We start from the raw sequence: 13,612 nt of genomic DNA, 5'->3' as shown, positions 1-13,612 counted from the left end.
TTTTAAAGAAAATTAAGAAAATTAAAATTTAAATACCAAAATTTAAGACCATTTTTTTCAATATTAAAAGATAACACATAATTAATTAGTACCATTTTAAATGGGAATTATGAGGGTGCTAACCCTTCCCTATACGTAATCGACTCTCAAACCCAAACTACTTTCGTAGACCTAAAAATTATCTTTTTAATAAATTTTAATTATTTTTAAAATTTTATTAAAAAGATAAGTTTTAATAAGTGGCCAATCATACCTAGCCAAAAAAGATTAGTGGTGACTCCATTCATTTTGTTTTTTAAATTCGTCTAACAGTCCCCAAAACCGTTACAACAAAAATAATGCAAATACCTTCTAAATGATGCAAATGCAACAATTTAGATTCCCACTAAATGATGCAAATGCATGTTTTAAAAGATAATGCAGATGCAATACTCTACCATGATTCAAATATTCATTAAATGATGCAAATGCAATTATCAAAACAAAGATTCAAATATTCATCAAATAATGCAAATGCATGGTCTAAACCTTAATGCAAATGCAACATTCAAAACAATGATCTATATACTCACCAAATAATCAAACTGCATGGTCCAAACATCGATACAAATGCAACATCCAAAAAAATGATTCTACTTGCCCCAAAAAAGTCATTATTCTTATATTGGTTTGAAAATCACCTATCTTTCATTCATCATAACGCAATAATTCAAATTTAAGTATTTTTTTATAATTCATAAAAAAAATGCAACATTAATTGCCAAAAAGGTTATTAGAACTTCATTTCTACAAAATTTCATATTTTCATCTTATACTTATCAAATGACAACAGAAAATTACCCCATATAACTTATTTTCCATGATCAAGATGAAAATGAATAAATTCTTCACTTTTGTTTTAAAACATGTGATTAAATCTCTTAGGAAATAATAATTATTACCAATAAAGAATAGAGTGAATCGCAGATGGCTCTTTGCAAAAAGTTGAAATAGTACATCAAGATCTTGGCTATCAGAGTTGACTATGCCATAAGATAAGAAAGGGAAATCAATGTTTCGTTATCAAGGCTTAAAAATGACATTTTTCTTTAAAAGCACAATTCATTTTTGCACTATTTGAAGTTCTTAACATGTGGCAGTTTAGCAAATATCAAAGCTAGCTATGATAAGCTCAAGATTTTTAGAAAAGAAAGAAAAGGTTCAAATTCATAACAATTCTTCAAAGTGAGGCTGATCCAAGATTTTTTAAAAGTTTTCAATGTTCATTTAGTCATTCAAGTTTTATTTTACTAAGGCACTATGCCTTGGTGTTATGCATGAATTACTATTAATCTTTCTTTAAACTGCCCATTTCAAGACCCTAAAGCTTTATTCTTTCTTTTCCTTTTTTTTTTTCTTTTGGATTGTTTCGCTATGCATTAATTAAGCTCAAAATTCATCCAAAATCAAATGGTAATAATTTTCTAAAGAACAAATTCTCCAACTTAGGTATCCACGCATAATCAAAATTGGCTATTTGAAGGACATAACGTAGGCCAAGATTTAGAATTCAAAAAAATGGATAATAGGCCAAAAAAATGTGTTTAAAGGTGATCAAACCAAGGATCATTTTTTTATGAGAATTTTGTCCTTTCCACTTTCCAAGCATGTTTTTCATTTTTCATTTCTTTCTTTCTTTTTTGTTCTCATTGCTTTTTCTCTTTCTTTTTCCCTTACATGATTTTTTTTTTTGACAAGATGAATTCAAATTTTTGGGAACTTAGCATACTTCAAACTTGCCCTTTAACATAAGGCATTTTTCTTAGCACTTAACATAGGATCCAACGCCATCCTGATTTGATCCTTTTTTGAACTTGCCCCTTAATATGGAAAGTGATCATTGGCATTCAAAAAGAAAAAGAGTCAATAGGCTCAAAAAGGATAAGCAAATGGACAATTTTTTATTTTATTAAAGGAATTTAAAAGATGATCATTTTTTATTTCAAGCATGGTTACTTCAATTGAAAAGTAATTCCAGAGAGACAATTTCCTTTTCTTCTTGATCTTAGATTCATTTGAATGTTTCACATGCATGATGTTACAATAAATTATTTTCTTTTCATCTTTTCTCTCTTTTTCATTTTTCATTTTTTTACTTATGCTTAAAATGCACTATATCAATTTTGTAACCAAGAGAAGGCCCAATGTAACAATCTTCATTTCATGCCCACTCAAGTTCGTGTAATCTTTGTTCACTAACAATAAATATCACAAATCAAAGTATTAAAACGAAGGATCTTATGGACATTAGATAATTTTGTTTTTTGGCAAATTTGTCCCAAGATGTGGACAAAGAACAAATTTGTAAAAATAACTATAAAAGAAACATATCTTGAATAGGTCAAAATGTTGGTTAAGGATATCAAGAAAATATAGACTTTTAGTAATTTGCCCCAATGAAAAGATTGAAGAGTTAGAACTTTTTAAAGGAACTTGGGTATTGATGTCTTTGGAATAGCCTTAACACTTACCAAATTGCCATAAACACAAAATATTTCAAAAAATGCCTCATGTATTGGCTTTCAAAGAAACTTCAAAAAGATTTTAAAAATTAATAAGTTTTTTCATTCATCGTAGCTTTAATAAAAGTCATTGACTTTGAGATCTTCATGATCAAAGTGGAGGTGAAGTCTTTGAAACTCAAACTAATGCTGGTTAAAGATTCAAGGCTTTGAATGATCTAAATTTTGACTAAATTTGAGGAGGACAGGATTAGTGAAACGAATAGGTGTATTCATTCTTGATAGTAATCACTAATTCTCCTAATATTGATATCAAAAAAGTTCTTTTTTCTCTTAAAAAGTCATTTTCTCCAATCAAGGGAAAGAAATCATGTGGATTTCCATTGCCAAAGAATCATAAACTCAAAAGATGAAAGAAAATAATTTTCAATATTAACAAATTTCTTCCAATTCATGGCAACATGTTGTTATGCTCAAACACTAAAAGCCATTCATTATGTACAGGACTGAAGTTAGCCAAGATTGCCCCTTGAAAAATTAGGCATTTACATCTTTTTATGCATGAAAAATTAAAATTAAGTAATGTTGACATGAATCGTTTACATGAAAAACAAAAATAAATGTACAAATTCATACATGTAAGGCATAAAGAAATAAACCCAAATTATGTAGCAAGAAGATAATACATTCCAATTCAAAATCTCATCCATTTTTATGTAAACAAAATTTTTTAACAAGAATATAACTATAAACAAATCAAAATAAAAACGAAACATGTTTTTTCTTGTGTCTTAATCTTGGGTTATATAGGATATGACTCTAACTAAGGGCTAGCTTCTTATGGTTCATTATATATAGGGTTTGGATGTATTGACAATCTAAAGGTTCTCAAATTGCTCTCCACATCATTGTCTATTATAGACTAATAAGCTAGCCCAATCCTCACCCATGATAGGCTTTAAGCAAAAAGGATTCAAATTGAGTGGGAAAGTTTCGCTAGCTCATGCAGAAGTTATCACCTCACAAGAGTGTAGGTGCTTACTCTCTCTTAAAAAAAAAAACAAATATCACAAAAAAATGAAAAACTAAATGCAACTTTTTAGTGACGTTTTACTTATAAGCACCACAAAATCCTATGTTTCATAAGGATGCAGTGTTTTTTATCAAAACGCCATGAATTTTTGAATAGTAGCATTTGTATGACAAACACCACTAAAAACAAGAATTAGTGGTATTTATACATAAAACGTCACTATATCAAATAGTTTAAAGGCGTTTTTCTTTCATAAATGCCATTATATTACAAAATTTAATGGCATTTTCTAAAACAAATGCCATAAAATTTTCTCCATTCCCCGTCCCTTTCTCTTTCATGCAAACTTTTCCCCTTTCTCAAATCTCTCTCTCTTCTCTTCTCGCTTTCTCAAATCCCATTCTCCTTTCCTTTTCCCTTTCCCTTTTTCCCTTTCTCATATCTTATTTCCCTTTCCGTGTCTTTCTTTTCAAACCAGCACCTAGTCTTCACCGCATCTAGTTCCTTGTTGCAACTTTTGAGAAATGTGGTTCTGCTACTAATAACTTGAAGTGGACGGTGAGGCTTGGTCATGTTGACTGCAATTCTGAGAAGTACTATTTAAATATAATTTTACTTGGAAGAGCTATCGTTCTAATCGACTTATTCACAACTTTGGGATTACAAATTTGTGTAGTTGGTTTTTTCTTTAATTTCTTTGTGGTTTGAACTAGATATTGCACAGTTATGACCATCTAGTGTTTCAACAAAAAAAAAAAAAAAAACCTTAATTTCTTTGGTCATCTAGGTTATGACCAAAAAACCCTAATTTTAGAATCCTTGAATCACTCCAAATTCCTAGTCATTTTACTAATCGATCATTGTTGACGATCATGGAACTAAATAGGCCCTTCGGTTTTTCTCATTGTTATTTTTCTTTAATTCTTCATTTATATAAATAATAAATATCTCTTACTACCTTTTTTCCTTTGATATGACTGTGCTTGAAGATTGTCGGGAATAATCTTTGAAGGGATAGTGTGCTTTTGCTGTTCTATGTTTGGATAATAATCTCATTTTTTTTTTATTTTGTTTTTTAGATCATGCGGCTTTGGACTTTCTGTGAAGTGTTTCAGACATTGGTCCTGACTCGATGAGTCATGACTCGTGAATAAGGACCCAATCATTGAAGTCTACGGCCTTTATGTGAGCTAAGAAATCCAATCTTAATGGATTTGATTGAACCCATTTAGATCTCCTATTTTCTTTTTTGCACTTGATACTGTAAGGCTTTTTATGCATCTGCGTTTGGAATTCTCTCAGGCATAAACTCAAGTTCATTTGTCTATGTGACCTTAGCGGCTCATTTCCTCCCCACTAGTTCCACATTTCAGGTTTTTCTTTAAGCCTTCTCTAGAACCTCTGGACTATACCTTTATTGATTGTTACATCTCAAAATTTTTGCTACAAGTTTTTTTTACCTTTTCAGGTTGCTACATTTGTATCAATGCTTGCAGTAGTGTACATGAGAATAATTTGACGTAATTGTGTTATAATTAATGTTTGAAATGACTTATAAAGTTTTAATTTTAGTATATCTTTTTCCTAAGCAGCATTTGTTGCTCTCTTCAATAATCTTGCAAAGGGTGGAATGATATCTTCATAAATGATATGACTTCCCTTTTAATTGTGAAATTATGACCTCTACCAAATAGAAACTTGAGATAAGTTTTTTGGTCTCATGATCCAAATATACGTAGCTGACAATGACAAAATCAATAATTCAGAAGCAAACTCAAAGAAATGAACAAGCAAACTAAAACTGAAAATTAATAGGCTAGTAAAGCATTAGCATGAAAATAAATTAAACAATAATTTAAAACACCTGATTTAAGTAACAAAGTGCCTCCTAGGTGAATGCTCAACCTAGAAGCAACCATGTACCATCCTTATCAACCCCCAAACAACCATGAAAAATCAAAGAAACAACAACCTAAAGCAAACATCAAAATATGGAAACAGGTTTTCAACAACATCTAATTAAAATTCGGTTTCCACTCTTACTTGATAGAATTTGATCTCCAAATTTTTTATGGAACTAATATGTGAACATGCACATAAATTTTCAAGAGCATTGGACATCATTTAGTACTTGAAATTTAACCAAACTGTAGCTAAACAAAATCTGGAATTTTAGCTTGGAATTAAATGTTCATCAAATAATGCAAATGGTCTAAACATCAATGCAAATGCAAGATTCATAACAATGATCTATATACTCACCAAATAATGCAAATGCATGGTCCAAACATCGATGCAAATACAACACCCAAAACAATAATTCTACTTGCCCCAAGAAAAATCAGTCATCTTACATTGATTTGAAAATCACATGTCTTCCGCTCATCAAAATGCAACAATTCAAATTTAAGTTTCTTTTTAACTCATAAAAGAATGCTACAACAATTGCCCTAAAAAGGTCATTAGAACTTCATTTCTACATACTATTCATATTCTAATCTTAAACTTATAGAAAGACAATAGAAAATTACCCTATATAACTTATTTTCTATGATCAAGATGAAAATGAATCAAATTTTCATTTTTGTTTTAAAATTTGTGATTAAATCTCTTGGGAACTAATGATTTCTACTAGGAAAGAATAGGGTGAACCACATATGGGCCTTTGCAAAGGCTAAAATAGTACATCAAGATCTTACTTATCAAAGTTGACTATGCAATAGGATAAGAAAAGGAAATCAATGCTTCCTCATCAAGGCTTACAAATGATAGTTTTCTTCAAAAGCAAAATTCATTTTGGCACTCTTTAAAGTTCTTAATATGTGGCATTTTAGCAAATGTCAAAACTAGTTATGATAGGCTCAAAATTTCTAGAAAAAAAAAAAAAGAAAAGGTTCAAATTTGTAACAATTTTTCAAAGTGAGGTTGATCTTAGATTTTTGAAAGGTTTTCAATGTTCATTTATTCATTCGAGATCTTCTCCTTCTAAGGCTTCTTGCTTTACCTTGGTATTATATATGGATTGCTTTTAATCTTACTTTAAACTACCCATTTCAAGTATTCACCCTAAAGCTTCATTCTTTTTTTTCCTTTTTTTTGTTTTTTTTTTTTTTGGGATTGTTTCATTATGCATTTGAAAACTCAAAATTCATCCAAACTCAAACAGTAATGATTTCCTAAGGAACAAGCTCTTCAACTTAGGTATCAACATATAATCAAAATGGACTTTTCGAAAGACATAATGTAGGCTAGGGTTTAGGATAAGAAAAAAGGACAACATGCACAAAAAATATGTTTAAAGGAGATCAAACCAATGATCATTTCCATTTCATAAACACATTTGTCCTTTCCATTTTCCAAGCATGTTTTTCATTTTTCATTTCTTTCTTTCTTTTTTGTTCTCATTTATTTTTCTCTTTCTTTTTTCCTTGCAAGCTTCTATTTTTGACAAGATGAGTTCAAATTTTTTTGAACTTAGCTTACTTCAAACTTGCCCCTTAACATAAGGCATCTTTCTTAGAACTTAACATAGGATCCAATGCCATCTTGATGAGATCCTTTTTTTAACTTGCCCCCAATGTGGAGGATGATCATTAATTGGGCTTCATTCAAAAAGAAAAAAAAAATCAATAGGCTTAAAAGGGGTAAGCAAATGGATAATTTCTTATTTTGTGAAAACAACTTAAAAGATGACCATTTTTCATTTCAAGCATGGATACTTCAATTGAAAAGTAATTCCTCAAAGACAATTTTTTTTTCTTTTTGATCTTAGATTCATTTGAATGTTTCACAAGTTTGATGTTACACTAAATTATTTTTTTTCATCTTTTTTTTTTATTTTTCATTTTTCATTTTTTTGCTCACGCTCAAAATGCACCATCTCAATTTTCTATCCAAGCAAAGTCATAATCTAACAATCTTCATTTCATGCCCACTCAAGTTCATGTAATTTTTGTTCAGTAACAATGAATGTCACATACCAAAATATTAAAACAAAGGATATTTTAGACATTAGATAAATTTGCTTTTTGGTAAATTTTTCCCAAGATATGGGCAAAGAATAAATTTTAAAAAATAACTGTAAAAGAAATATAATGTTGAATAAGTCAAAATGTTGGTTAAGGATATCAAGAAAATATGATCTTTCTGTAATTTGCCCAAGGAAAATATTGAAGATTTGAACTTTCTAAAAGAACTTGGGTAATGATGTGCTTGGAATAGTCTTAACACTTGCCAAATTGCCACAACTCAGAATTTTTCAAAAAGTGCCTTATATATTGGTTTTCAAAGAAATTTCAAAAAGATTTTGCAAATTAATAAGTTTTTTTGTTGCTCATAGCTTTAATGAAAGTCATTAACTTTGAGATCTTCATGGTCAAAGTGGAGGGGAAGTCTTTGAAACTCAAACTAATGTTGTTTAAAGATTCGAGGCTTTGAATGATATGAATTTTGACTAAATTTGAGGAACATAGGATTAGTGAAAGAAATGGGTATATTCATTTTTTCTAGTAATAACCAATTCTCCTAAAATTGATATTACAAAAGTTTTTTTCTTTTTTTGGTCTTAAAAAGTTTTTTTCTCCAATCAAGGGAAAAAAAATCATGTGGATTTCTAATGCCAAACAATCCTAAACTCAAAAGATGAAAGAAAAGAATTTTCAATATTTACTAAAAGCCATTGACTATGTACAAGACCAAAGTTAGCCAAAATTGCCCTTCAAAAAATTAACCATTTACATCTTCTTATGCATGAAAAATTGAGATGAAGTAACTTGAATGAGTCATTTACATGAATAACATAAATAAATGTACAAATTCATACATGTAATGCATGAAGAAATAAACCTAAATTATGTAACAAGAAGATAATACATTCTAATTCAAAATTTCACCTATTTTTACCTAAACAAAATTCTTTAACAAGAAAATAAATATAAACAAATCAAAATCAAAATGAAACATGTTCTTTCTTGTGTCTTAATATTATGTTATATACTAATAATGGGTGGATATGACTCTAACTTAGGGTCGACTTCTTATGGTTCATTATATATAGGGGTTTAGATGTGTTGACAATCTAAAGGTTCCCAAATTACTCTTCACATCATTGTCCATTATAGATTAGTAAGGCACCCTAATCCTTACCCATGACATGCTTTAAGTGACAAAAATTCAATTTGAATGGGAGTGTTCCACTAGCTCATCAAAGGTTATCACCTTACGAGAGTGCAAGTACTTGCTCCCTTATAGGATAAGACAAAGCTCGAGTAGAGAACTTATGTATAAACATACATGTCTGATGTGTGAGAAGGAACATATAGACCCTTTATGAATTTTACACATAAATTTTATATTTATGCCTTGTCAAATAATTCACTGAAGAATAGTACAAAAAACAAACATGTTACAAAACAAAAATAAATACACAAATAATCAAAGTAAAACCAATAAATAAGGCATAAGACAACCTAAGATTAATAACTAGCTTGACTCTCTAATGTCCCTCGTCTAGGTGACATATTGTCATAATGTATAAGTTTTAGAACTAACCCAATATTAGACATAACACATAGAGTTGCCACCAATCTTTTTTATCTATATGTAATTAGCTACCTAAATAAATCTACCATTTCTGAGGAGATCTTAAGCTTGACAAAAGGTCTTTAAAAAGAATAAGTTTTGGTTTTCTAAATAAAACTAGGTTCAAAGGTTTAGTTACATGTAGAAAAGGTTATAGCACCTTTAAAATGCCCACAAATTGGTACCAATTAATCCTAAATTATCTTTTTTAGCCTTAATTAACATGGTTTTGACTTATTCTTATTATTCATAAACAAAGTTGTGATGGCAAAAAGGATTTCGATGGAAAGTAGGGTTGATGGTGAAGATGGTAGTCAAATTTTTTTTTTTTGGTGAACAAGGCTCATGGTGGTGGCTGTGGGATTGGTCGAACAGTTGCTTAGGATTTTTAGATTAGTGATTCTCACTATGGAAGGGGATTAGGTTATGAAAGGGCTGGGATTTTGGCTGGTGTCATTTGTGGGATTAGGAAGGCTAGTTCTAGTGGGTAAGTCTGAAAATGGTAGTCTAAAAAAGTAGGGAATATGGGTTGTTGGTTGAATAGGTGTTGTCAAATGATGGGTGTTAAGGATTGGTGGTAGTGGTGGGTGATGGGGCGGGTTTTCAGTTTTGGTCGATCTATGAGGCAGAGTCAAAATTTTTGTTGTTTTGCTCCTCTTATGTCCATTCCCTCTTAGCTGCGTCTCCAATTCCCCTTGAATTTTATATTCTCTAATTTTTTCTCTCAAATCCCCTTTTTTAACTAAAAATTAAACTCTTTTATTTTGTATATAGCTAGACTAGTTACTACATTTTGGGTAAAGAAAAAATGAAAACTTCAAAATTGTTGTATTTTGGGACTATAAAGCCTTTGATGAATTTATGTTATGGGTCAAGGGTAAAACAAGAGGTGAAAAAGGAAAAGCTAGAAATAGGCATTCATCTGGGATAAGGGTTTTGGAAAGTAGGGAAAGCTAGTTGCCATGTAGTCTAAGTTTCAAGCTTTTTTCCTTTTTTTTATAAAAAAATAAAAAATTAATCCTAATAAAAGGGAATTGGGCCTTAAAAATAAATTTGGGCTTAGAAATCTTAAAATTCTCAACATTTCTTTTTCAAAAAATTGCTTCTAACTAATGCCACATATGTTTTCCATCTTCTTTGACAATTTTCTTGGGATTGAACTAGGAGGTCTTATAAATCTCAATAGATTTTGTTCGAAAGACTTACAAACCTTGCCTAAAGAACTTAGAGACTATGCCTAGAAGCTTTATAAATCTCGACACTAACAGATTCAACTCTAAAAACTTATGAATCTTATTTAGAGGACTTAGAGATAATGCCCTAAAGTCTTATAAATCTCGACATCTATGAATGCTTCTAAAAAATGAGGCTCTGTAACTTTAAAAATTTAAAATATTCTATCTAAAGGACTTGTGAATCTTTCCTAAAGGACTTAGGACTATGCTTGGAGGCTTTATAAATATCGACATGAAAATAGGTTCAACTCGGAAGACTTATGAATGTTGTTTAAAAGACTTATGAATTATGCTTGGAGGTTTTATAAATATTAACACTAAAACAGATTCAACTTGAAAGGCTTATGAATCTTGCTTGGAGGAGTTAGATTATGTTTGGAGATCTTATAAACCTCAACATTAAAATATATTCAACTCGAAAGACTTAAGAATCTTACTCAAAGAATTTAGAGATTACGCCCAGAGGTCTTTCAAATCTTAATATCTATAAATGCTTTTCTAAATAAATGCTCCATAACCTTAAAATCTCATATGAAGAAGTTCCTTCCAAATAAAAGCTAAACAACTTTAAAATCTCATCTGACAAAGCTTCTCCTAAACAAAGGCAAAACAACTTAAAAAAAAAAAAAGATCTCATATGAAAAGCTCTTATAAAACAAAGGCTAAACAACTTAAAAATCTCATTTGAAAAATATCATCTTAATAGAGGCTAAACAACTTTGAAAAAATCTTATGTAAAATAGCTCTTCCTAACAAAGACTAAACAACTTTAAAAAATTCTCATTTAAAAAGCTCCTCTTAAACAAAGTCTAAATAACATTAAAAATGTAACACATTCTACCTGAAAGACTTATGAATCATTCTTATATTTGTTTAGAGGTCTTAGAAATCATTTGCTAAAAATTTGCTTCTCCAAAGAAATGAAATGTTCAATTTTTAAGATTTCTTGAAGTTCAAATATTACCACCAAGGAATTTTGAAAAGGTTAAGGGTATCATTACAGAAGGGAAATGCAAGTGTCCTCGGTTACTACCACTAAAGAGAATTCAAAGGTCACCACCAAGAAAATTTTAATAAAATTCATACTTGGACACTCGAATATCATGATCAAGTTACTTTGAGAAAGCTTTGATATCACCATAAAAAAACTCAATCACAACCTTTTTCTAACTAGCCTTAATATCATTAGGCCTAAATCTTTAATACCAACTAGATTGGGCTTAAATCTCATTAGTACTAGCTAAATTGAGTTTAAATTTTATTGATGCTAATGAAATTAGACTTAAATCTCATTGGTGCCAGCTAAATTAGGCTTAAAATCTATGTGCTAGTTAAACTAGGCTTAAATCTCATCGGTGCCAGCTAAATTAAGCTTAAAATCTAGGTACTAGCTAAACTAGGCTTAAATCTCGTCAGTGCTAGCTAAACTGAGCATATATCTCAATTTGTTATCATATCTCATCCTTTTCATTTGTATCTTCAACAACCTCTCCCCTTTTATGTAAATCCTTTTTTACTTTTCAAACTCTTTTGACATTTTGGCCTTTTGTCAAACTAATTTCTTTTTTCTTATATTTTTTCCTCTTTTCATAATAGACTTTCTCTTCTCTTTTTGATTTCGTCTCTTTTTTTAAAAACATTCTCTCAAAAACTTTCTTCTTTTCTTTTTCACAACTTAAAATGTTCCTCTTTTTTTTTTTTTCAATATTTACAAAGTTGACAAATGCAATCATTATTCAAACACTTATTCTCAACAAAGGATGTGAATGCAAATGCCTTTTCCATTATGAAACAAAAATGTTTAATAAAGATGCGAATGCAAAACTTATCCCAAAGATACAGATGCCAATGTTTTTTTCATGTAGATGGTCTTACAATGATACAAATGCAAATTTCTTTTTATGACACAAATGTACCTAAGAAAGCTGCAATTAAAATTTTTAGCAAATTTCATTTTCACAAATATCCTTACAAAACTAACTTCAGGCAGGTCAAAGTATAAAAATATCCTAAAAGGTATTTTAGTAATTTCATACCTTTCGAGGTACTATTAAAGTTTTCAATGCACAAAAAATCATCGAATAATATGAAAACATGATTTGGAGAATTTTTTGAAAAATCGACCTTATGAAAGTCAAATTACAAAAATACCCCTTAAGTTAATTTTAGTAATTTCATAGCTTCTAAGGTGCAATCAAGGTTTTTAATTCACTAAAAATCATGAAATAATATAAAACCATGATCTGGAGCATTTTAAAAAATTCAACCTCCAGAAAGTCAAATTACAAAAATACCTAGGGTATTTTTGTAATTTCACTCCTCTCAGGGTGCAATCAGATATTTTGATGCATCAAAAATCATAGAATAATATTTAAATGTAATTTGGAAGTTTACATGAAAATCTAACTTGGAAAAGGTCAAATTATAAAAATACCCTTAAAGGGTATTTCGATAATTTTACCCTTCCCAAAGTGCAATTAAAATTTTTAGTGCATTAAAATCACAAATTTCAATTCCAATCCTTATTAATCCCATTTTTTTCATGAATTTTGAAAATTTGACGTGAGTTCAATCTGGTTTAACTATTTTTGATTAATTTTGATCAAGTTTGACCTTGAGGCATTTGGATCAAATTTGTCCCAAATTTGATTTAAAAAACTTGTCAAAATTAAAGAAATATTGGATTTGAACTGGGTAAGATTTCAAAAGCCTTACAACTAGATAGATTCTGCTTGAACAAAATTAGGTGTTAATAAGGCTCAAAGAGGTAGTTAGCAGATAATTTTCATGTTTGTGAAACAATGATGAAAGATAACCACTTTTCATCTTAAACACAATCTCATAAATTGAAGAGTAATTCTTTTTAAGAAAATGAGTTTAAAGAAAGGCTTTTTTTAAAGTTTTCTTTTTTTTTTTGGATTTTTTGGGTTTTTAATCTTTTTCTCTTGGTTTTTTCATTTTGGGTTTCCTGGTTTCCTTTACAAAATTTTTTGCTTTTTTTTTTTTTTTAATTTTCAAGTATTTACTTGGATTTATTCAAATTTCTTAAATGCATGATGTCACAATCATATTTTTTTGTTTTTTTTTATTTTTCTTTTTTCTTACATGCCCTTCATAACTCATATATTGATTTGCTTGCCAAAAACAAAATGAGTGAAAGATGTCCCATTTTAACATGTCACTTTAAATGAAAACCCATACAATAATTATGATCATGTTGGTGAACTTACTTGGGATCTCAAATTGTTCATGTCATTCAATCA

General features: G+C 29.5%; 1 long non-coding RNA gene across 1 annotated transcript; it reads left to right on the top strand.

Annotated features, from left to right (window-relative positions):
* The first annotated feature begins 3,761 nt into the window (after positions 1-3,761).
* LOC149516135 (uncharacterized) lies at positions 3,762-5,128 on the top strand. Its single transcript, XR_016346369.1, has 2 exons — positions 3,762-4,092; positions 4,614-5,128. It is a non-coding gene; the product is annotated as an uncharacterized LOC149516135 (long non-coding RNA).
* Positions 5,129-13,612: the final 8,484 nt, after the last annotated feature.

Source organism: Durio zibethinus, chromosome 11 (genome assembly GCF_047325235.1).
Source record: "Durio zibethinus cultivar Kanyao isolate XHJ-2024 chromosome 11, ASM4732523v1, whole genome shotgun sequence".
In the NCBI taxonomy this organism is placed as follows: Eukaryota; Viridiplantae; Streptophyta; class Magnoliopsida; order Malvales; family Malvaceae; genus Durio; species Durio zibethinus.
This window is presented reverse-complemented; position numbering and strand designations above follow the sequence as displayed.